This window comes from Lagopus leucura, unplaced genomic scaffold (assembly GCF_019238085.1).
Source record: "Lagopus leucura isolate 7727_CA_CO unplaced genomic scaffold, USGS_WTPT01 Super-Scaffold_100004, whole genome shotgun sequence".
NCBI lineage: Eukaryota > Metazoa > Chordata > Aves > Galliformes > Phasianidae > Lagopus > Lagopus leucura.
In genome coordinates, this window is record NW_024962264.1 from 32832783 (window position 1) to 32859000 (window position 26218).

Consider the following 26218-nt stretch of genomic DNA (forward strand, 5'->3'; position numbering starts at 1 on the left):
TCAGCACAGAACTTCTAGCAGGTGACATCTGTAGACGGCTTTTATATGTAGCTAAAAACTAATTCTAACATGAGTCCTGAGCTGTATTTTTTTGCCACTGAAGAGCTCTCTAGTTACCTGAATAAAGATTAGGAGTCATTTGGAAAAGAATGCTCTTCCTAAAATGGAAAGAATTGCTATGGCTTTGTAGTGGTGTCAGCAGAGGCTTGATATAAGCTGGTTCTTCATCTTCACTTTTTGGACGGCATTGATTTCAATATGGAAATGATAACAAATACTCTTGTAGCCATGATCTGAATCTTACCACACACATTCTTATTCTTGTGTTAGTTATTCCAGTAATCAAAGTCCTCAGACTAAATTCAATAACAATTTTTTCATCTTATCCTACTTTTAGTGTATGCTCAGAATTTCTTAGGAGGATTCATATTGTCAGGAACCTTACGCATTACTATCAAAAACCTTCTGATCAACATGATTACATATTCCCAGAAAGAAAAGGTCTGAAGAGGCTGGCACCAACCTTTCTGCCACTTCTCCTTGGCCAGTCCTTCTGGGCCTGTCCTGTTCCAGCATGACTCTTTCACAAGAGGAGAGACTACAAATATTTCTGCTGATGCATTCACCAGAAAACTTCTGGCTCCTCAGCTAGAAGTACACAACAGAAGCCAGCATAAACTTTGAACTGAATTTAGGTCAATGTACTTCTTGTTATTTTAATCTTTCTCTTCTTTGTTTTATAGATTCAGTCAAGGAAATTAAATATTAGAAAAGCATGTTAGTGCAGTGTTAGCTGAGCCTGTAAAGGTGCCAAATTGATGAATGAAAAGGCACTAAAAAGTTGGCCACACTGTACAAGTATATGAATGCATAAAGTCATCACGCTACAGAATAATAGAAAAAGTCACACGTTTCTGAGGCATCATAGTTGTAGAGAATCAGTGCTTTTTGTTTCCTTACTTTTTTTTCATTTCCTTACTTTTTCTTCTAAATCCTTAGTTCTTATTTTGCATTTTTGGCTTTTTTTTTTTTAAAATTTAAAAATTATCCTAAAAATTTTAAAATAAACAAATAAATAAAAAAAAAAAAAAAAAAAAAAAAAAAAAAAAAAAAAAAAGGAAGATTCTTAATGTAGATCTTAAATGCCAAGCAATCTTTAACCAGGAAAAAATTAGTTACAGATAACACAGATTTTAAACACTTTGAAAAAAGGTGGGAAAGGGAGAGCTGCTCAAGTTTGGAAATATTTCCAAAATAAAAGTTGCTCCAAAACACTGTAGTTCTCCAAAATATTGTGAGCTCCAGAATACTGTGGTAAACAGTATAAGTACAATTTAGGACACTATTGTCTTGACAACATCATGCAAGAAATGAAAGAAATACTTCTGATTCATGAAAGAATCAGTGCTTCTATTTAGAAGCACTGTTCTTCTAACTCAAAGTATTTCACTCGAGAGTCTGAGAACTGTCACTCAAAATGAAACAGCAAAATAACGATCAATATGAACAATACTTGGAGAATACATTATTAAATTCAAACCTTCAAAGTAATGCTATAATGGAACAAGCCAATAAGGGTTGCAGAAACTATTCTGGATGTTCTTTTTTATAGATAATTATCATGATGGAAAAATTATATCCTGGGGTGTGCCACTCTTACCCAGAAAGCTGGTCAACATCTTGGCTTGTTTTCAATGGACTTCATCTCTGTTCATATCCTCTTGCGTAGCTGAAATAGAAAAAGAGGTGAAGGAAAGTTCAGGACTAACAGTAGTGCTTCCCAGAACAGCAAATTGAGTATCAGCACTGTTACCAAGCTGAACCTTACAGGACAGAAATGTGTCCTGTCAATGTGGAACAGATGGAAGAACAGTGATGAGGGTTGTATTGAAGATTTCATAAGAAGTTATCACAAAATACTGTGTGCAACACATCTTTCCCTTTCTAGATGTATTTACATAAGGAATTTTATACAAAAAAAAAAAAAAAAAAAAAAAAAAAAAAAAGAAAAAGAAAAGTAAAAACTGAGTGAAAGGGAATATTCAAATACATGACAGAAACAAGCTTCATTGTTATTTCATTCCCAGCCAGTGCTTTGTTTTCTTTTAGTCAAAGTCTGAAAGTCGTAAAAAGCTATTGTACTTGTAGGCCACTAAGAAACAAACCACAGTCCTCCCTGCAATGCAGAGGGTAGGAACCATTACATCGTTAGTGTACCATTTGGAATTCATGCAATGCATCCACTCACTCCTCTATTAAATTAAAGCATTTCCTGTAGCAATTTAGGCAGGATAAAGAAAATAGGTGCAATTATGAAGGCATTGTTTGATCGGCTTTTTTCTCTGCAAGCCATAAGAACATGGTAGCTTATACATTTGAATTGCAGGACCTCTTATTTCCCATCAATTACCAACATGACATAAATGAAAAAGGCTGCCCCTGAAGCCAGCACCAGAAGACATACAAACTATAAATGAGACAAGGATCCATCACCAGTGTATTTCGCCCTCTCTCACCCTCTCTGAACTGTGCATTCCCTGCACGGCAGGTTCCTATCTCCTTCTAGTCACTGTTTTTCAGTCAGAGCTCTTCCTGTGGGACTCTCCCGGGTATCTGCTCCTCCCTTCTTTCGATAAGGAGATTCCTTGGACAAGCAAAGGCAGCAAGACCACCTGCTATAATTTGTTCACTGTTTTTTGGACAATATGAGATGGCTTGCATTTAACCTTTTTATTCCCTTTTCCTTTTTTTTTTTTTTTCTTCTTCACCTAACATTAACTTTCAATTCATTTATGCAGAAGTCTGAGGAGTAAATATGCTAAAAGTCTCTATTCTCCTGGCTCTAACAAAGCAATTTGCTACAGTATTGTACCCATGACAACAGGCTCTCCCTCCACAAGATTTTCAAGCCTCTGGCAGGCACAACAGAAATGTAAACCAAAAGCTCTTTTTAAGGAACATTCGCACTCTCTCTTTCCCTACATCTGCAGTAGTGACCTACTACAGAAGTGGGCTTCCTTTCAGTGCAAATTTGCTTAGAACCTATCTTTGTCATCTTCTGGCATCCTCTCAAGTTCACCACAAGTGCAAAGATGTTTGCCTTGTGATGGTAACGTGAAGGTGCAAAAATAAGCACTAATGTTACATCTGCAGTGGAGGCATTTCCAACACATCACATCCCTCTCAACAGATGCATCTTGCCTGCCTGACACTGCCAACTAGTGCAAATTTCACTGTCTGCAGAGACGAAGTTCTTCAACCGTAAGAGACTACAGTTCAAATGAAAAAGCTACTAACTTGCTTGACAAGCAGGGACATTGAAAAATCACTCTGTTCTTGATCAGGTTCTTGTTTACACCAATAATGTTAATAGATAGTGTTGTTTCAAAAGGAGTCACATTTTCCATGATTATCACTTGTATAGCAGGACTCTGTCAGCTATTCTCAGTTCAGCCCAAAAGGGGAAGAAGAAATCAATTAATAGTTTGAAAATCCAGAATAGTAGCCTGAACACTAAATATTAAACAGCGCTTCACAAATTTTGGTCCAAATTTAAATCAGCAAGAATGACCTGAATCCTAGAAAGCAAACTGATGAGGAATACACAACAGACAAGTAGACTTAAGAGATACAATTTAAAGCCAGGGGAAATAAATATTACCTACACTTCTTCAGATTTTGTCATCATGGGAACATTTTTGTATATTCAGAAGAAACATTTACGCCAGATTTTAAAATATCTCCCGAAAATGTTGGTTAAACATACCTGAATAACTCTGGTTTAAAGCAAGGTTGGGTATTCGTTGTCATATATATAGTGCCTACTGCAGGAAGTGCTCACAAGCTCTGTGTTCACCTTATTGCACGTATCCCTGAGAGCACAGCGAGTAGCACCAAATGCAAAACAAGTCTTTCGGTGCACTTGTGAGGTGCTCTGTGAGGTCTAGCAGTTAACAAAAAGTGATGGTTTTATAAAGTCACTTGAGAGCTGTAGATAGAGAATTTATTCCTGAGTTGGTATGTGATGTTAGGCAACTTGCTTTTCATCTTAGTATTTGTTTCTGCCTGCACAACCTAGGGATAAGTTAATTTTCTTCTGTCAGTTTTGAAAGAAAAATGCCTAGTCATATCATTATTCATGACTCACTTGCGTTCATAGGTTAGATCCTTCTGTTTTTTGAGGTGGTACTTTATAACATCTTAAGTCAGATGCATGCAGTGTTTCATTTATGTTGTGCACATAAACCTTCACTGGGATCCAATACTTTTCCCCTGAAATTTACTTAACCCTTAGCTCTTAAGATGACAGAAAATTGGACTCAGCAAGTCAACAGCGACTCCTAATTGAAAACATATCCTTACAGTACACCACTGATGCGAAGATTTACCTGTGGTTATGAAGGGAATGTATACAGACTGTTTCACAAAGAAACACTGTGTATGCCACTCTCCTCAAGAGTGTGTCTTTTGTACCTTCAGTACCTGCAGGAGTGATCAGGAATGCAGAGTTTGAATTCCTTCAGATACATTATCTGAAAGTGTTGCCTTTTGTTTGCTTTCCTTCTGTTTTGTTCTACTAGTCCTTCTTTGTAAAAGAGACTTGTTTATACATTCCGTTTTTCTTGGTCTTCTTGGCACCTAGCAGTCAAACACTCCTTCAGATTGATCCCTTCGTTTACAATGTAGCATGAGTACAATGAGTACAGCCTACGTAAGTTTTAGAAGCAGACAAAAGAGTGTACTTGCAATGTGATGATTTCATTTCTAGTTTTCCAGCACCTTTTGTTTTTTTTCAGGGTATTTTTTTCCTGGCAGGAACAGAGACATTCAGCTGTTGTTTTCATGTTGAAACTCTGTGTGGAAGCATTTTCTTTTTTTATTTTCTTTTTTTCTTTTCTTTTCTTTTTTTTTTTTTTTTCTTTTTTCCAGACATGTCTTTCAGCATGTTTCCAAAGACTTGGAATCAGTGCATTGTGTTGTGACATGTGCATACTTGACATTTCTTTGTTCTCTGACTTCCTTTTGCTTGCAATCTTTAGGAAGTTATCTCACAATTAGCAAGGAATTTTGAGTCAATGTTATTGCAGACCCAGCATATTGTCCCGTCATCTGCAAAGAAGAAAGCGTCGAAGAGTGAAAGGGAAGAAAGTAATTTTAGTGTTATTAACTGACTGAATAAAACGGTTTTCTGTTTCAATTGACTGGACAGAGAAGCATAGCTGTGGCAGCAGCAAAGAAAAAAAAAAAAGAATTTTGGTATTACTATAAATATTTGAAATTAAAGGAAAAGCTAGAAAATTAAAGTAATTGTCCATAGATTTGATATATACTTTTTCTGTGTTTTGCTCTGGTGCTGTGATTCTTCAATTGTAGGGGAAAAAAGTGAAAATGTCCATGTTGGAACGAGTTACCCAAGGAGGCTGTGGATGCCCCATCCCTGGAGGCACTCAAAGCCAGGCTGGATGTGGCTCTGGGCAGCCTGGTCTGGTGGTTGGAGATCCTGCACATAGGAGGGTGGTTGAATCTGGATGATCAACCTAGGCCATTCTGTGTTTCTATGATTCCATGATTCTATGTTTTTCCAAGAAGTTTATCTTGAATTGACTTTTTCATCTCAACTTTGCACCTTTATGTAAATGAAACTTGTTTGTGCAGCCTATAAACAAAGTTGATAGAAACTAAAAACTCAGGTAATTTATCTCAGTGACAATTATATTCATTTTCAACTGGCTTTTTGGAAAGCATATATTTTTGTGGTGCTATTTTCCTTGCTGGATTTTACACCACCAGCCTACTGGAACCAAGACAAGAAATCAAGGTACTGAAATCCTTACCACTGTGCTAGGAGAAGAGTGAAAGTAGAAACAAGCAGCTGGGCCAGAAGTAAAGTACCTATAGATAAATACCATATGTTACAGTAACACAGAGACCTTCTAAACCTATAACACTGTAGCTGGCTTATTCTGAATACACATTTTATTGTGCCTGCATAAGCTCTGAAGAATTGGCTGATATTTAGAGATACGGAAATCTTAACATCTCAATGATTCCCAAAATTAGGTTATCACTACCCTCTGAATCTGAAAATTAGTTAGGGATACGCAATGTAGTCAGCTTCTTGCTGACTCTCAGCTTCAAAGAGACTTCTCTCAGCTTCAAAGAGACATCTCGTAGACCATGATGTTAAGCATGGTGAACATTTCAAGTTGGATATTAGGAAAAACTTCTCTGAAAGAGAGGTGATGCACTGACACTGCCTGCCCAGGGAGGCAATGATGTCACCATCTGTATGGTAGCTGTCGGATCACGGCCTGAGCCCCTGATTGAGCAGCGGGGGAAAGGACCCAGTCATCCCTGGGAGCACAGGTGAAGGCAATTCTCCTGTGTGACCAGAAGGGATGGAGCCTGGCTGCACCTCTCTTAGACCCCATTGAAGGGCTGACTGCCATTGGGGAAGGATCTCTTTCTGGAGATCCCTCCTTGGTGAAGCTTTTCTCTGCAAACCTAGAAATTTCTGATATGGGTGAGCAATACTCTTGCCTTCCTTTATAGCACATCTCTATTGTGCCATTCTTTCTGTCATTACACGTTGTTCTAACACCTTTCCCATTGTATTGATCTTCTGATTGCTACACCATCCCTAGAGGTGCTCCAGAAACATGGAGATGCGGCAATAAGGGCCATGGTTAGTGGGTATGGTGGGAATGGGTGAGGGTTGGACTAGATGATCTGACAGGTCTTCTCCTATTTTCATGATTCTATGACTCTACGATTAGTTTATTCTAGATATAAAGACTCAAGTTCAAACATATTTGGCATTATTGTATAAAATATGTATGACCTGTAACAGCATCATCCAGGCAAATACCCATGATGTGAGAGGTGGGGGAAGAGTCTCCCAGTCAGCATTTTGAGAAGAGTTTTCTTTATGTGAGAGGAAATGCAGATTATATTATTTGGAACACATTTTGTCCAGAGGCTTCATCTTTCCATTGGAATTGAGAGATTCTATGAAAATGCAATGAAACATCTGCTTCAGACTTCAAGAACAGACCTGAGGAAACACTTTTTTTTTTCCACAGATGCCCACAGGGGCTCAGTGTGTCAGTAATGAGTCTCTATTTTCTGTTGTGCTAAAATATATCTCCATGAACTCCCCTAAAAAAAACATGACTTGAGTCATAACTCCAGTGCACTACACAGTGGAGTGTAATGCACTGACACACAAATAAACAGCAGTTAAACTAGCTGCTGAACTGGATGCCATATGAGCATGTCAGTGCAGGGCTCTGCTCAAGTTGAGAGGTCTGCTTTACAGTTTCCAAACAGCAGTGAGTAGACAAACCAGGATTTCTCAGAGACAGACCGGGCACAACAGCAAGTCCCAAACACTGAGTAATTATTCATCTAATGAGCAACACAGAACTAATCAGGTCCCAAATTTTATAATGCTGCCTCATATTTGTCATCACAAACTCTCCCACTGAAATCTGAGGGCAAGCACATTTTAAAGTCTGTACAGGACAACAAGCTTGCAACAAGAGATAAAGTCTAAAATAAAGTCTAAATAAATATACCTGTTATAAACACAGCACTAATAATATGCATAACTTCAGCTGCAGAAAATGAGATTATAATGTAAAATTGAACGAACCAAAAATAACATCAACAACAACAAAAAGGCTAATTCTTGGAAAAGAGGGCTGTTTTTAGTACTGGAGATTTGAAGTTTTGCTGGTTCATAATAATAAAACTCCACAATTCATTTTCCTAACTCCATAATCTGTGGATTACAATGTACAGTACATAGAACAAGCCAGAGAGAAAAGAAAATTGTCTCTCCCTTGCAAATTTGTTTTCAGTCATTCAGTGGATATTTTCTATCATTACTATTTTCCTGCAATATAAAAGACATTGTGGCTCCCCAGTCATGACAGCTGCACAAATTGGAAGTTTATATAATATCCTTTCCCTCATGAAGCACATCTGACAATTCCTTAAATATTAAATAATTCTTTCTGTAATACATTTTCCACACACAGACAGCCAAATTGATATGCTGGTGTACTGTGTAACTGCATGTAGTTGCAGATACTTTCATAATACTTCTCTAAAAACTGCTTCGTTTCTTTTTTCTTTTTTCTTTTTAAACATAACACATCAGAATAATCTATCGTTTTTCAGCACCAGTGTCATTTATTAGTGTTATCTAAGTTGTACTACTTTCCTTGTCACATCATAAGTTAACCTTTCCTAATCACTACCCAGGACATTTACCAGGCTTTCCCTGGGGATGTGTTTAACTAGGCCCACAATTTTCCTGTTATTATGTACTCCAGGGCTCTGAAAGCTCATGTTGATTCTAGTCAGAGACTGTAAATAAATCCACGTGAGTCTGATGCTGGGGAACTTAATGCACTAAGTGGATACGTGCCTAGTTTAAATAAACTCCATAGTCTGCAGTGCGGTAAGAGTTTACCACTTGAAGAATCTTGCCTTTTGCTCCACTTACTGAACAGCTGATGTCCTCTCTTTTGGACACTTCATAGATGTCTTCTTTCTTTCTGAAAACACCCAGCAGTTCTCTCACTAGATTCACTTCACTGGTTGGACAAAGTACTATGGCGCTGCACAGGGTCTGAAGGGCTGTACACAATTGCTGCACAATCCTCTCCTTCAAACCTGTACTGGACTTAAACTAGGTTCTCAAGCATCTGCATGAGCTAAATGTGTGGTTTTCCCTATCAGCTTTCCTACGAGCCCTCGTCTGCCTCTTGCCACGCACATAGGCTAAAGGAATGCAAGGATTTCTCCTGGAGTCTGCCACCAGCTTCTTAATTCGAGCACCAGCAAGCAACAGCACAGCAGTCGGAGATACTAGAAAGGAAATGCTCCTGTGGAAACTACTACAAGGGAATACTTACACTATAAACAACAAACTCATGCAATAGATTATCGCAGTTCAATACAAAAGGTAGAACAATATCTTGAAGATCAAGTGGCTTGGTTCAAAAACACAAAACCAACAACCCAACAATAATCTGCAGTTTTCATTAGCAGAGATACTGACAAAGCAAAGAGGTGACCATTCAACATCTATTCTCGGAGGGATATTTTTCTGCTTTAACAAGGCAAGTTCTTGCCAATACATCTAAAAGTACTTTTCTGAGTATAGCAGGGGATCCAACAAGAGATGTCCAGCTGTGCTGAATTAAAACACTTCACTTAAAACATCCCATGAATCACCGCACAGGAGAGTGCTGACGTTATTTGTATGAAATGTAAGAGTGCTATTATTCACCTGCAATTAAAAAGAATAGTTTGATTTGGGTTCTTGCCGAGAGTTATGTGAATATTTTTCCTTTTGCCAGGTTATGAATTTTGCCAGCTTCCATAATCTGAAGGTAGCTTTCCAGGTTCTGACTAAATCATGAACAATGACACAATACAAGTCTTTTTTTTTTTTTTTTTTTTTTTTTCTGAAACCTAAGTCATAAATCCATTTTATTTATCCACGTTCTCTGCAATGTCATGAAAACACAATTTTAATTGGCACACTTGTTGGCATAGTTGACAAGAGTCCAAGGTCTGTATAGAGACTGAATTATTCCATCCTCCCTACATTTAGACCCTCGAGGCGTGGATTAAGATGAGACGCTAATGGGGCAGCATGCAAAAGCTTGTATTACTGAGACAGATCTCCTTCATGGATAAAAAGAAATAGGAACCTGCAAACTTACAATTCTAAATGAGAAGAAAGCTACAGATAAGGGAAATGGGTCAGACAAGGATCTAAGCAAAGAGTGGTAAAGTAATGAAAGCATCAGAGCCATCTAGAGGGGATTTTGGCTAGATTACATCTTCCAGCATTAGGAACAAGAAGTCCATAAGGCTCTGAGTGCAGGCTTACACCACGTCTGGCAATGGGAAACATTTCATATGCATTAACTGTGCACGCAATTTAAAAGGCAGAAGACAAGCACAGGCAAGTAAAGAGAGTTATTCTGAAGATGGAATCTCTTTGGGTAAATGGTTTTGGTTTGACTATTTCTTTACTTTCAAATCCACAGTTTTCTACATACAATTCTTTTTTTGCCTCTTGCAAGATTACTAAAATTGGACAACATTCACCAGGGAAATCCCAAATAAAACCTTTGGGGTATCAAAAATTCTTTTTCTCACTCCCAGAAACATTTCCCAGAGGATTTCACTCACTGCAGAAAAAAAAATATTTGGAATACTCATATGAAACAATACCTAAAACGAACATCTATACAGCTGTTTTAAAATGATTGGTTGATTCAGATCACAAGGTCACCAAAGTCAGTGAGACAGGACTGGAGCACTTAGGCCTGGATATAACTTTCAGCTGCATTTTGATGCCACATTAGACATCTAGGTGCCCCTACACCTACCCTTGGTCTCTGAAGATAGGAAGTCAAGTTTGTGAGCCTGAAGTTAGCTGCAACATGAGGCCGTTTGCAGTCTTGCTTTGGAAGATCCCACCAGCACTGTCCTAACATAAGCAAATATAGCCAAGAAATATCACATGATCTATGTGTTGCAGAAACAGGCCTTTTTGTTACTCATTAGAGAAAAACTAAAAATAAAGTTAACATTATACTATACTATATACTGCTTTTGTGAAAAATGTACTTCAGAAAAGATGGTACACTGTGCTTTTTGAGCCTTCAGCTGTGTTTTCTCTTCAACACATGGCTAAATTGTCGTGCAGAGCAATTGCCTGAAGGCATTATTTCTGTAAAGCTTACCCCATGTTAAAATGCACAGTAAGGTTATCAAAAATGCTAGCTGGAAGTGCACATAAACTCTGCTTCCTTCTGCTGCATCACTCACTCTTCCCTAAGGTATTCTCAGAGACTTTCAGTCTCAATTTCAAGAAACAATGTATATGTTTCCATTATAGACTTGGTATTAAAAAACAATTACTAGTCCATGTCTTACAAAGCACAAGTATTTTGTCATGTAAATCTTTATATATCAGTTCCTCTCGTTATGATTTTTTTTCCTATTTCCTGAACTTTCTTGAGGATGTTTGAGGGGTTAGATAATACAAAATAATTTGCCATCTTGTGACAGAATGATTTGAAACTAGCTTATCTTAGGGTCATATCCTGCCATTGATTTTTTTCTGTTCTCCCTATTGATTTCTGAGTTGAGTTCCACATGCAGATCAATACCAGGATATGGTCTTTATTTACTAGTATACTTCTGGTCTACACTAATGTCTCAAAAATATGGAGCTAATCATGACATTCAACATTAGGTTGGACTTCTTCTCTTTAGAGGAATGTCTTAACCTGGTCAATGGAATGATTTGAAAAGGTTGCTCAGTGGTTTCTGCCTTTGGCCCAGAAATAGATCCTGTGACATGTATTTCAGGGCAAGACTGAACTACAGTAGCAGAGATACATCGATAAGCACATCCTTTGATGGGTACTGGAATAAAAAGAACTACAGTTGTCAAGAGATTACAGAGTTTTCACCTCCTGGTGTTTGGAGACCTAGCTGATCTGGTAAAAAAATCTATATATAATCACAAAATAGCCACCAAGAATAGGGTTGAATTACAATCAAGTTTTGTCAGAGATTTGTAAAACTTGGCCCTCGTGTTACAGTTGTCCCCTCTGCTATCCAGAGCTGCACTGGTTGTATGAAAGCTGTGCAATGGAGTGCAGCCCAACTGTGCAAAGGGGGCAATGGCAGTTTGCAAAGTTCCACTTTAGATAGAGACTTTGAATGGCACAAGAAGCAAGATGTGAACTATCTAAAGAAACGGTACCATTTCATTGTTCTCTCTCTGTTCATGGCATTCTCTTCACAGACAGCATGGGAAAGTATTAGTCAAGGGCTGAGATGAAAGCTTTTCCTCTTCAAAAGGCTGATCTACACTGAGCTATAGCATTTGCAAGGCTAAAATGCAACACAGTATTAAACAGCAAGGTAAATAAAATTCTTCCTATGCTCTGCCCTTATATTACCCTTCTACACTTCTTTTTGGTGGAAAAAAAATGAAAAACCTTGTCTTCTAGGTTTACATTAGAGCAAAAGACAGGCAGTCAAGACACTTTTTCATGTATTATGTGCTCAGTTCATTCTAATATTCAGATGCAACAAATGGACAGCTGCGTATATACTGCACATATGCGGTCTATGTTTGGTTATGTTTGGTTAGGTATGTTTGATTTAACTGGAGAGCATAGGAAAAAATGAGCAAAGAAAAAAACACACAGAGGGAAAACCCGAGCTTCACCATTTGCTCAACTGCCTTGGAGCAGTTAGGGAACATCAGAGTCCTTTGCTTCTCTTGTACTCATTTACATCACTACAGGGCCTGGCCTGTGTTTTAAGAAAATACTGCTCCTTTTCAATTGTTAAATAGTGACAAAGTCCAGGTGACCCTAGCCCAGAGTCTGAGTGGTTTATGTCAAGTCTGGAGACGGTGACTCATGGAGTCACAGATGATCAGTTGATAAATGTCACCAGTATCTGAAACTTGGCCATTAACATGAGTGATGTGAGAACTAAGAGGTTAAGTAAAAGCTACCTTCATAATGAGTTTGTGATACCGAAAAGCAACATTATGAGCCAGGCTTGGATTTTTGTTTTTGTTTCTCATTTCCATTTAAGGTCGATTTAGTTTGGGAAGTTTGCTTGTTGATGGATGCTTTGCAAGGCTGTTTTAAAGCTCCATACATCTTCATTTTTGGGGGTTGGAACTACATGATCCTTGAGGTCCCTTCCAACCCGGGTGATTCTGTGATTCTGTGATTCATGGGCTCACTGTCTGTGAAAAGTCTACAAGAAAGACTACTGAGTTGACTATAATTTTTTTGCAACACTGCGGTACATTTGCAACAAATGCTAGGTTTTGGAACCGCTGTAATTTCAAAGTGATTCAGAAGCTGGTTTTGGAAATGTTCCTAGTAAACACTACATTAGTACATACGTTACATGCAGTAGGTTCCTCTGTCTGTGATTTAACATAAGGCTAGGGACTTCGCTGAAGCAGGGCCCTGACAAAATCTTCCAAAATAACTTCTTAAATTTTACTTGCTTTAATTTATAAGCACAAGACATCACTCTAAATATCCTTCCTATTGCAATTCAAGACACCATGTCAAAGTGGCATCCCGCTTAAGGCACAGACATTTTTCTAGTCATCACTGGCTTAAGGCAAAATAATACAGTTTGGAAAAACTCTGGGATCCCTTGGCTTTTAACATACAGAATCTCACAAACTCACTATTGTACTGCTTTACAGCATCCAAACGGAAACTAAAGAAAGCAGGCTTTTCTTCTCACTTAAGTTATTTCTCATGCAGTAAGAAATTAAAAAAAAATAGTCAAAATTGAAATATAAAGTCTTACATGATATTTTCTCAACCACTTTGTTAAGAATTTATTTTGGCTGAATCCTGATCCCTTGGAAAACTTGGAGATTTTGTTTCTTCTGTGTGGAAGCAGGCAAGGAAAGTTTTAATAATGCATTCGAGATTATTTTACTCTGTAACACCTGTCCTAACTCTGTTCTTCCTCAGCTTCTGAAAGCACATTTTTTCATTCATTCCTTTACTTTTGTAGCCATATTGGACTCAAGGAGTGCACCTGATTCTTTCTCGCATTTGCATTTGTATTTTCTTTATCTTTATGCTCTCCACACCTTGTCTTCTTGCCCCAATAAACACGTTTATAAGAGTTCTTGCCAAGTGTGATGCCTAGATTAGATTTGCGCAGAGATGGCTCGAAGCATAGTGAACATAAACTGTTCTGGAACTCCAGAAGTTCGGATCAGCTTTAAGGAAAAGCTTTTTTGCGAGGTTGATCACAGAAGCAGGTTTCCTAGAGAGTCTGAGGAATGTCTGTCCTTGAAGATGCTTAAGGCTTAACTAAACCAGTCCTGAGCAATCTGGTCTAGTTTTGAACAGAGGGATCACACTCATCCTCTGGACGAGTGAATTTTATTTCTTAAATCACTGAAACAGTTTCATCACAACCACTGATATTTTAAGAATAATGCCAGTGGTGAGCAGACAGCACCGGTGCATGCATTTTCCCTTTCATCAAAGACAAGACCAAAAACGACAGACAAGAGAAAGTATCTGTCTTTCAAGAAGCTGGGCTACAGACAATCTAGCAGGTTTCTGCACCTTACTCGGCAGGTTGGGGAATGATGGCTGTTGACTGATGACCCATTGAGACTAATAACATAGATGCTGACAGATTTTCTAAATCAAGCATCAAAGGATGATTTCCAGAAATACTGCATAAAACAACTGGGGATATTTGTTATCTGAGAAGTTACTGCACATTACCAATTGGAACATGAAACACTGAATCTATCTGATTTCCTGTCTGTAAACCTCTAGAGCATTCTATAATTGATAGTGTTAATTTCACTGATCAAAATATCATTATCTCTGTCTAGAATAAATGCACTGAAATGGCTGCTCATGGCAAAAAAATACATTTATATAGTATGTTAGATGATAAGATTCTTATAGTAAAATTGAAGGAATGAAATACTGTTCTTGGAATTCAAAACCAGATGCTAAACTTATATCCCAAAAAGTAAAACTGAAGATGCAAATACATTTTACATGAGAAAATTAGAAAATGCCAAATTATGCCATTCAGAGGCAGTCACACTGACTTATTGAGAGCAGCGATTTTCATAATAGCCAGTGTTTTGAAAAAAGGTATCTAACACAAATCTCATAAAGCTGTTCTTAGACTCTGAGGTAAAATACTTAACTCCTTATAAAGAAAAGTATATTCTGCCCAGGAAGGGTGGAGTCACCGACCCTGGAGGTGTTCAAGGAATGGTTGGATTTTGTGTTGACGGACACGGTTTAGTGAGTACTATTGGTGAGAGGTGGATGGTTGGACTGGATGATCTTGAAGGTCCTTTCCAACTTGGTGATTCTGTGATAATAAAGTTCAAATTTAATTTCAGAGAGTAAGATAGTAAGAATTTAATTTTAAAAATGTAAAACTGTTTACATGTGGTGTTTTTTACTTGTTTCTAAAACAAAATCCTCAATTTTCATCTTGGTCTCCTTAGAATTGCTGCACCAATTGTCAATTGACTGCCAATTGCAGTCAAGTCCATGATGAACCCTGACTCGGTATGACACTTATTTCAATTCAAATGATATTTGGCTAGAAAAAAATGGGGGACTCGTTCTTGGGAAATTTAGGTTAGATATTAGGAGGAAGTTTTTCACACAGAGGGTGGTGATGCACTGGAACAGGTTGCCCAAGGTGGTTGTGGATGCCCCATCCCTGGACGCATTCAAGGCCAGGCTGGATGTGGCTCTGGGCAGCCTGGTCTGCTGGTTGGCAGCCCTGCCTGTGGCAGGGGGGGTTGAAACTAGGTGATCATTGTGGTCCTTTTCAACCCAGGCCATTCTATGATTCTTTGATTCTAGTGTTAGAAAATGACTTCTAGTTGCAGAAACAGCAAAAATGAAAATCTTGCATCCTTTCAAGCAAGATTTAAGAGCGCAAGATGTTTATACCTGGAATTCATAGCATTAAATTTGTCTGTTTTAGATATAATTTTGAAAAAGCAGGAAGCAGATATAACAGTAAGTAAGAACAAGAATGTTTTACCACACTTACAGGGAGCCAGAATTGTCTAGTTAATGTCAGACTTAAAAAAAAGAAAATAATAGAGAAGTAAAGGAGTGTTTTCCTCATGAGGAGAAAAGCAAAGGAGTGTATTTTAAAGATGTAGAACCTGTAGAACCAATGGGCAAGTTAGAGCTGCTTTTCAAGTGAAATGGGAGGTAACCTCATGCTAATATATCTGTATGAAAGCCACCTACTTGACAAGGGAACTAACAAACACAAAAGCACATGCTGAGCTGATTGGTTGGCTTCTCATAAATAACCTGAGCTGTCTGCAGCACCAGAGCACCCTGAAGATCCAGAGTTTTTTCCAAAGACTGTTCTGTTTATTGCTGTTGCACTCCTATCCACTTAACATGGCACTGAAATAAATACCACTATCACTTAGGTTGTCCTGATAGCCAATAGACTTGTTGCCAGACACTCCTAAATTATAGTAAATAGTGTTCTCTCTGAGCCAATAGGAACCTTGAGTCTGCTATGTTTTCCTAACTTACTTGCCACATTGCTGCTCTCATTTTGTTTTTCAGTTTTGTTAGCTATTAAACAGAGGCAGGTTTCATCAAATTTTAGGCATTTTGTCTAATGCTCAATTTCACAGCTACAGAAGACAATAGAGGACTCAAAGACTTGTGTTAGTGATTGTCTTCAGAAGGCCAGGACTTGAAATCATAAAGGTCTGATTTGAACAGAACTGCAATCCAAGAGTTAATGGTTATGGATATAAAGTTAAGAGTGACAGAGTGGACTCGTCTGCATAACTAATAATTGGCATGACATAACCAGAGTTTTATGATCAAGTTGACACCAGATTGATGAGACCATTTATAATATTATTTCTGTCTGGAGTGAGATAAATAAAGAAAACATATTCAACTTTGCAGGAAATTCTGAACAATAATATCTGCTCATATGAATATAAGGTGAAAAACAGATCCAGAAAATGTTTCTAAAATAGCTTAAAGGTCATTATTGGTGTATGAGACAAATATGTCTTCTGGTTTTCAAATTCTTGACATTCTTGGGCTAAACTGAACTGTTACAGCTGAGGCCTTCTTGTGAATGAGCAAGCTTCCCCGTTGAGGGGAGACACAAAGACACATGCGATATCAGCAGGTTTGTATCACAGAATCATAACAGAATCATAGAACGGGCTAGGTTGAAAAGGACCTCAAAAATCACATAGTTACAACCGCTCTGCCAACCACTAGACCAGCCTGCCCTGAGTATTGCTGGTCAGCCTCGTAGCCATCTGTCAGTCCTAATTGGGCCCTGCTTTGGGTTAAGCATGTATAGCACTTGGATTGCTGTAACGATGGGCTTCACTTTGAACTACACCTGACCTTGATTTAGAGCAGTGGTGCTGTGATGGCAGCTTATGTTTTTGGTTTTTTTCTTTTTTTTTTATTAAAGTATTATTGTTATGACTTCTATAAGTAGAGGTCCTAGTAACAGAGTGCATTTCTCTCTTCTTACTCAATGCAACTATTTACAGGAAGGCAAAGGCAAATTCAAATCCTAACAATTTTATTTCATCTGTACACTATTCAGCTGAATAAAATAAAAAATAATTGATCAAAAGCTGACATGACTTATATTCAAACATTATGGTCAATCAGATTTTAACAACACTGATTTGTCAGTGTTCTCAGATTTTTTTTTTTTTTAAATCAAAGTCATGAACTTGAAGTTCAGCTTTAATGAGTAAAAGTAAAGGCAAGACCTTTACCTTGTTTGGTTTGACAGAAAATAATCAAATATTACAAACCATCCTCTTTTTCACTAAAAAGAAAACAACCTGGTCAAAGAAAATCTGGTAGTAATCTTCTATAGACTTTCCACAAGCAGTGGCAGTGCATACAAGCATGCCAGGACATCAGTCAGAGGAGCTTTTTACTCTGAGGAGCACTGTGATGTCCTTTTGCTGGGACAGCTCTTAGTCCAACACGATCAGCTGCCTTGTTGAAGACTTAATTATATGTAGTTTATAATTTTCTCTCATAACCAATAATGCATTTTCCCTTGCAGTCATTTAGTACAAAAGGAACTCATGCTTTTAAGAAAGACACAGAGATGAGTGTACATAAGAAACAATAGGAAAAGAATTGCTATTCCCTTTTGCTCAGAGACAAACCTCAATCCAAGAAAAAAATAGACTAAAACAATTCAGTTTTAGTGCCATAATAAACTGAAATTATATTGCAGTGGTATCTGGAGCATCTAGTAAAAGCAAGCACCCCCACCTATTAGGGTAGACCCCTGTCTCCACATTAATGCTTACTAAAAAAGCTAAATCACCTTAGAGGAAGGATTTTACTGTTCTCCTGCTAAATGAGCTTTATGAGCCATTTGCTCAACTCATTCCTGTCTTGTCAAGAGCGCTGGCCGTATACGACACTTGTCAGCATTTGTTCTAACCTTCAATTCAGTTGTATATTTTTATACATCGACAGCTTCTATCACCAAACTTAATGACTTCTTTTAGACAAAGAAATAATTGACTAACGAGATCTTTTATTTGCAATAACTCTAACAAACCAATTTCTCAGCAAGCCCTCAGACAATTAAAAAGCATGTCAATTTCTATATAGCAAGCAAGTGATGCAGAAACACTATGCACAGCACCAGGACAGGTGCATAAGCATGAGACACGACGGTATTTTTATCTTAGTCCCATCCCTTTCACTGTCTTCAACAAAAACATGTCTTCTGCATAAGATTTTATACTAAGCAAATTTCTTGATGAGCCTGATCCATATCTTATGCATAATCAGCTCATTTGGAATATGCTTTCTGTTAGTACTCTATCAAATACATATATATATATATATATATGTGGGAGTGTGGGAGTTGGGGACCCTGGTTTTAAACCTTATATCAAACATTTCTAATATTGCTTGTGTTCTGTGTTAGCATATATATTTTCTTGAAACTTTGTGAATATCCATATATTTTCATCTGAATGAAGTCACTTCCTGTTATGCATACCTGAGAGTCAAAGATGTCACACAAAATAAATATACAGAGCACTGATTACAATTAGTATGATTATTGGTTATAAGAGGAAAGACGTAATTTCCATTAGCCACAGGGAATCCAGTATCTGAAAGAATGGAAATTATTTAATACTAGATAGTTAAGTGAAATAACCTTCACAGAATTGACTCAAGATTTGGGAGCCATTAAAACCAGAACAGTGTGCTACCCTGGAAATGTATTCCTGTGGCAGCACAAATGATTAGCACTGAAGTGCCACAGGTCATGGTAAGATGTCAGAGAAAGCCCTTCATCCATTTTGATCTATGCATTATTTCCTCAATTGCAGTTATTTAGTAATATCTTCTGAAACTGCTTAGAAGAATTTCCCAAGGGAAATGCATATATGTCTCCTTGCTTTCAAAGTCTTTCTTCTGTGGGGAGGGGAGCTGATGGAATGCTTGCAAAGCCTGTTGTGGAAGAAAAACATTTTGGTTGCCTATGAGCGTTCCTAGCCAATGGAGCACAGTTTGGAACAGGTCTCTACTAGATAGCAAGGATGGAACAGGATTTTACAAAACAAAGAATTGCTTCAATAAATTAAGAATTCCTGATCTACCACAGAAGAAAAGGAAATGGAAGGGGAGGAAATTTCTTCAGGCTTTGTTGTAATGCTAATTTACAAGATTAGTTCTCCAAAAGAGGAAGCAAACCTGCTGGATGGTACAGCTTATATAGAGTGGAGAATTTAACATGCATTTATAACTCAGCAACTTCACAGACTGATGTGCAATGTTGTGTTATATCACTCCTGAAGTCATGAGAAAAAGTAACACTGAAAAAACATATTAAACTAGAAGTCAATTTAATGCCTATTGGCAACTCACTTGTGCAGACCACATCTTTGACTGATCACCTTCAGTCACCTGAGATGGACCAGAGTCTGGATGGCACTCCAAATACTAGTAGCAATTCAGATCCCGATTGTCTCATCCACATTATGTGCCCACAGAAACAAAAACATGAGCTGAATACGCAAAGGTCAACCAGAAACTGTAGCACTCAAGGACGTGAGAGAAAAGAATAACCTCCATTTGATCTGACAGTAACCCTGCCAGTCTCAGGGCTCTAACCGGCTCCGAGGATATGGCCCCAGGGTGTGATGACAAATTGCTTCCACAGCATGACATGGCCACGTGAAGCACATGGATAGGACAGGTCACAACCCTTCCCTGGGGATTTTCTGTGTTACACAGACTTTGCATCATCTCTCAGCACATGAGCTTGGCAGGCTGGCACTGAGCACTCTGAGTGCACCACCTCACAGCTTATCACCCCAGTTGGCAGCAAGGCTGCCTACACATCTCTCCTTTCAGTCTTGCAGTTGTGCCCACTACATGATCAAATATTGCTCACCTGGCCTCCTGCTTGTTGGAAATGCAGATAACAATTTATGCAACAGCTTCAGATTACTAGTAAATACATTGTTAGCTGTAGAGCTACAGTATAAACACATTCAGAATCAAGACTTTACATCTTTCACAGCAGCTGCAGGAAATGCATCATCTATTAGCAAGAACTACATTTCATTGGTAGAAGTATATCTTGCAAAAAAAAGGACCAAGAGAAGCAAAGGAAATGCTCTCTTAAAAGCTGGATTCAGCTCTGTGTCACAAAGCAAAATCTGTGCAGTTGTTATAGGGCGTCTGAAGTCGCTAAAATTTTATCCCTATGGAGTTGGATAAGAATACCAGCATTTATAGATAAAGGGTGCAAAGTCCCTGTGCTTCCATCTGCTCTCTGCTTTGAACACTGGTTTAGCTGCTGGATTGAAAATTTCAGCTAGCAAGAAAACACAAACATATATAAATAAATATATACTATTTTATCCACCTTAATCATATTTCAAAAGCCTTAATTTAAACACCTTGTAACAAACCAGGCTTCATGGGGCAGCACAGTACTCTTTAGTCTCCAGGTAACAAAATAAACACATGAATGATTATACCAGTTATAATGAAATCCTACACACTATTAATTTAAGATGGGAAATACATATCTTTAAAAGAGATATTATCTCTAAAGAGATAGTATCTCCTACTGTAATTCCTTTCCCCAAGGACTATATTGAAAGTAGGCCCAAAATATAAGTGACAGACAACACAGTTGCAGTCTTCTCTATTTTGCTACCTAGGAATCACTTTGCAAGTTCATGGTTTTACTAATCCTTTTAAATTCTAATATTTTCTTTTTCTGAACATTAATGAGTGTTTCCAGCGTTTCCTACCGGTACACAGAAATTTTTTATAGGTGTGGTGGTATCAATATGGACTAGAAAACAGGGCATTATGAAAGAACATGGCGCACGCTCAGAGCAAAAACAGTATAGATTTCTCTCTAGTCTGACCCCAAGCCTCCCATCTGAAAGCTATCCTTTCCCCTGGGTATGTATATAGGTACACTGGTTTTGTTCCATGACCTTTTCCCAGTCTTGTTTCTGTAACATCACACTGCTTCACCAAATGCACTTGCCATTGCAGCAGACCTTTTCTTGAGCAGTGAGCTTTTAGGATGTTACATTAACATGTCTAGGGAATTTCTAATATAAAGCATCATGAAAAGTTTAGAGAAATCCAAACTCTACTAAAATCAGAGTCAGAATTAAGCTCCCTCTTTACCTCTTCATGTTGTTTTGGTGGTAAGTATCACTGAGGGGAGATTTTGCTGAGTAGCCAATGAAAATCGTATGCCAGTCCAGTTTCAGTTAAACCTTTTCCCTAATTTGAATAAAACTTGACTCAAGATTTGAGTTTCTGTGGAAAAAAAAAAAAAAAAAAAAAAAAATCAGGTAGGTTTGGTTTAGATTTAGGTTTCACTGGAAAAGTTACACTCAACTTTGGTATGTCACTGTTTGCTTAAAAAACATTCTTTCTGAATTCCACACACTATTTTTATTTTTTTTTCCCTCTAAAGAGTTTTAAGTCATTCTTGCTAGAGACAAGTGGATTTCATCAAGCTGTAGAACTACTTTGATGGTCTGGGGTGTATTTTACAGGGTCATGGATGTGCTGCCTATAACATTTGCTTAAATAGCATGTCATCACATCTCAAACGGTAACAGGACTGTCATTAAAGCACTTTTATCGGGCTTTGCTGTCCTGGCATGCAATGAACCACATAACTTGTTATGTACACTTCAAATTATTGTTTTACTCGGACAAGTGAATGAAATTAAATTTGTATTTTGGGCTGCTTCCATGTTTTTCTGGCTGTGAAATTTTAGGCTGTGGTGGCTGGAAGGTTGAGGTTGCTTGTCAGTTCTCTTTTCCCCATACGTACATGTGTGTACATGTGTGGTTTGCTGTTTCCATGGCAGTTTTTTTAGGTCAGCTTGTTTGGCTTTTGTACTGAGAGCTGTTGGATCCTTATTTAATCTGGGTTCTGCCATCACACAACGATGCAAGGCCCATATTGCAATGGATAAAGCACACCATGAGACTACAGGCAGCAAATAAAAACAGGGAGCCTTAGTTACCTATGGTAATCGCTCCATTGAGCTTGTGCCTTAAAGACTTACGAGAGTGTCTAAAAACTCAAAAATAGTCTATTCAGAGCACTACACCACTTCATCACAAAGCTGCTTATTATTATCCAGAGTATCCTTAGACCCTTTACCTAAGAATATTCTGAGAAATCAGCAGAATAAGCAAGCGGGACTTATTCTAAATAAAACAACATCCAACTGTATTTATACACAAGTTAAAGAGAAAGGGCATCTCCCATTTTAGTGCAGCTGAATTATTTAAAAGGAAGAAGGGGAGAGCAAGGATCATAACTGAAGTATGTGCCTTATCAAAATTGTCAGGGCTTTTACATTCCATTTCCTTGTGATAAGCCTCTTGTGCTGAGCTGGTATTTGTAAGTGAGCCCAAAGGGCTGACTGATAAGTTTACATAAGGAAGGAAATAATCAATTTAAGGCTGTTACTGAATGAGCTCTTATCATGTTCATTTCCTCACTATTGCTTCTCAAGCTAAATATTACATGTTTAGGAGCAACTTCAAAAGACTTACCATTCTAGCCTCTGCATTTTATTACGGAAAACTCTTTCAATAGCATAAAGCATTTGCTTGCACCACAAAAGGTACAATTCACACACGCTGAAAAACTTTTATTTTAAGACTCTGATATTTATGCTGAAAGAAGCAAGATGCTCTTGCAGAAGAACTACATTTTTCCAGCCCACTATTCAGTATCTCATGCACAGGACAAAGAATTAAAAAGTAGTACACTGTATTCTCTTTCCACCTCCGAGTTTTCCTCTTCTCTTTCTGAAATGTACTGTTCTAAATGCTCTAGTCTACTTTTTCTCCAGGAAGTATGTTTTTTTTAAGACCTTGATGACAAAAGCATGATTTGTGGGTGTACAAGACCTGTCACACAAAAATTAAAAAATGTGACTCTTATTTTGAGTCGACACTGAGATTTAAAAAAAAAAACCACATAAGTGACCCAGTATAGCCCCTTGGTCTACTACAGTAGCAATGCAGGGCTCCCGGGAGCTTCACTGAGAGCAGGATTGGATCCACAGGATCAAAACTCTGGGAGTGGGCAGGGAAGAAGACTCTCAACTCAAAAACACAGGTAGCAATTAACAGATTTCAGCAAGATTGTTATCATGAATCGGTAGTTAAATGTAAAGCATTATGCATTTAATACAGGATATCTGCCATTTGCCATTGTACAAAAGTAATACTTGTTTTTCCATACTTGATCCAGCATGTACCTTGGCCATAGTCAGTACTGAGCAGAATTTACATAGGTCTTAGCTGGGATATTTATTTTTCCACAAACACAGATAAAATTTGTACCCTAACATGTTCGTTACTGTGTCCAGTGATTAGGAAAAAGCTTTGAGATGCTACAATATTTTCACTGCTGCAAAACATTCTTTACTAGTGCCCAAATGCTCTAGAAAATGCTGTGGGGTAAGTGAGTTGTGGCCAGTTCCCCACGTCAATGAATTTGATACTGATACCATGAACAAATTGAGACTAAAATAAGGTCAAAAGACCATGCTCTGCAATGCAGTACATTTAGAACCAAAGTATGCTAAGTTTAACTGTTCATTTGAAATGAGGGGGGAAATATATATATATATTTTATTTATATACACACACACACACACACACATATATATATATATAAAGTGTTGAAGTTTTGAAAACACATGTACAGAATTGGGGTGTTTTTCAGTCACAAGTTACAAATTATTAAATTATATGACAAAGTCACAAATTACTGTCTGATGTTTTGCCACCTGAACATAGCCAGCCTGAAAACCACAGTGAGAAAGATCATGTTATTTTCTATGTTCCTGGCCAACATGTTAATTCTTCATTAGACTACTACAGTGCTTCTAGTGCTGGAGCAAATTTTCATGCTCAAAGGAATCACAAAGAATAGTGAAAGCAACAGGCTCAGTATTTAGTAGAGCAAGTAACTAAGAAGAGTTCTATGAGTGCTTATCCTCTTCTAAAGGACATAGATTACAAGAGATGACCTCTCAGAATATAATCCAAAACTCTTCTTTTTGTGAGGCTTTGGAAGCGTAGTATTGCAGCATTTTTGATCTGAGATCATGCTCAGACAGGAGCTCAGTATACAGCAAAAGAGAAATCCTGGCAGGGCCTCCTCCATGAGGGACCTTGTTGCTGGAATGTCTCCTTCCTCCAGTCCAGTGCAGCCCAGATTTTTAGACCATCAGGGTGCTCCATAAGGTTCATCTGTTCCACTGTGAGCAGCCTCCTTCCCACAGCTACCATTACAAACAGTTGCCTTGCTCAGGTTACAGCACTGATGGATCCAGGTATTTCATTCTAGCACGTTTGTAATTTACAGGGCTAGATTTATTTATGGAGTGGACTACTTCCCTCCCAGAAAGGTTATACACTTTTCACCACCTATAATGAATATATAGTTTAATGAATTCATCAAGAGTCTGATCCAAGGACCTTAAAATTAAGGGGCATCTGTTCAACAGTTTGTTGCCTCAAGAAAATACAGAACACTCAGCTTGGATTTTATGTAACACAAAAGATGATGCATTTGCATTTAACAGTCAATTTTAAGGAAGAAATTTAATGCTTCTCTACTTGGGCCCCATGATGTATGCAGTCTCTGAATCTCAGTTAGGCTTTGATCCAAGCCTCTTGACCTAACTCTTCAAGGTACAAATACTCCAGTACAGAAATTGTTTGATACGGATGTTCTCTAAACCATTTCCCAGAAAACACTTGAATAAAACAGGCATTGTACTTCAGTAGATTGTCCTACACTTCTGTAGGATGGCTGACATTAATTTACAGAGGGCAACAAAACTGTCCAAGAATAATCGTGTGCTAAAGAGATAGCAGATCTCTCCTGCTGTAGAGCACATTTAGAAAGTTGAGAAGATCACTGAAACAATGCAGTAATGAGTAACCAATTGTTCTCAGCGAGATTTTCCCTGATACTATGTCTGTACACTTTATAAATCATTGACAGGTTTGTTATGCAAGTGGTCCCCAGTACCTTGTATAATCTGAATGTTGGCTTCTCCACACTCTGTTGATCTTTCCACTGCAATTTGTTGCAGACCTAATAGCTGCTTAAATCACACCTGACATCTAAAAGCCAGATATAAAAGTACAGAATCAGAACTCATAGGTTTTGCTGCAGAACTCAGGCATCTATAGCTGAATTTGGAAAATCTGTATTACGGCGCTGATAGTATCAGTATCAGCGGCATGCACAGAGTCTCCAGAGCAAGTTTATTCTGTTATGTATCTAGCTTCAGTTCCCAATGTCTCAATTCAGGGAATCAAAATGGTAAACTCTGATGCAAGGCAGAGGACACTCAAAAGAGGGGTGAAAATCTAGAACAAGTAAAATTGGTGTGAATTCTCTAGACATAAGTGCAGAGTGACAAGGGATTTACATGGCCCAGCACTCAGGTCTCTTCAGAGTCTTCAAGAACCAGATTGCTAGCAGCTGGCTTCTTGGAAATGGAAGCAGGAAAGTGGCAACAAAAGCAGAGGCAAAGGAAAAAGCCCATTACATACATACAGAAAATACTTTTTGAGCGCAGTGAAGCAAAGTTTTGTTACTATATTAATCTCCCGTGTAGCACATGGTGGAGTTTCATCTTGTAGGAAAGGGAAGTAATCAGTCTTGGTTTGATTTCCTCCACCAGTTTTAAGATGGAAGTACAGCAAAGCTTGATCTAAAATTCACTAGTAACACTATGTACGGGCTATAAATAATCATGGGTCTATACGTGTTTCATTTCCATCTTATGCAGAAGTGCTAGCTGGATCATTTAACCTTTTGGATTCAGTTTGTCTGCATAAAAGAGCCATTAATATTCATTATCCACTGGAGGATATTCTTGTTATTGTTGTCGCTGTTTCAGTTAGTCATTATTACTAAACCAGATAATGATCACATCGGTAACATGAGCCTAAGTCACCAGTTTAGGATTGCTGGGTTGTCACTACGCTTATAGATAATTATAAAGTGGGTTAGCTTTTTTGTCTTAGTTACTGTC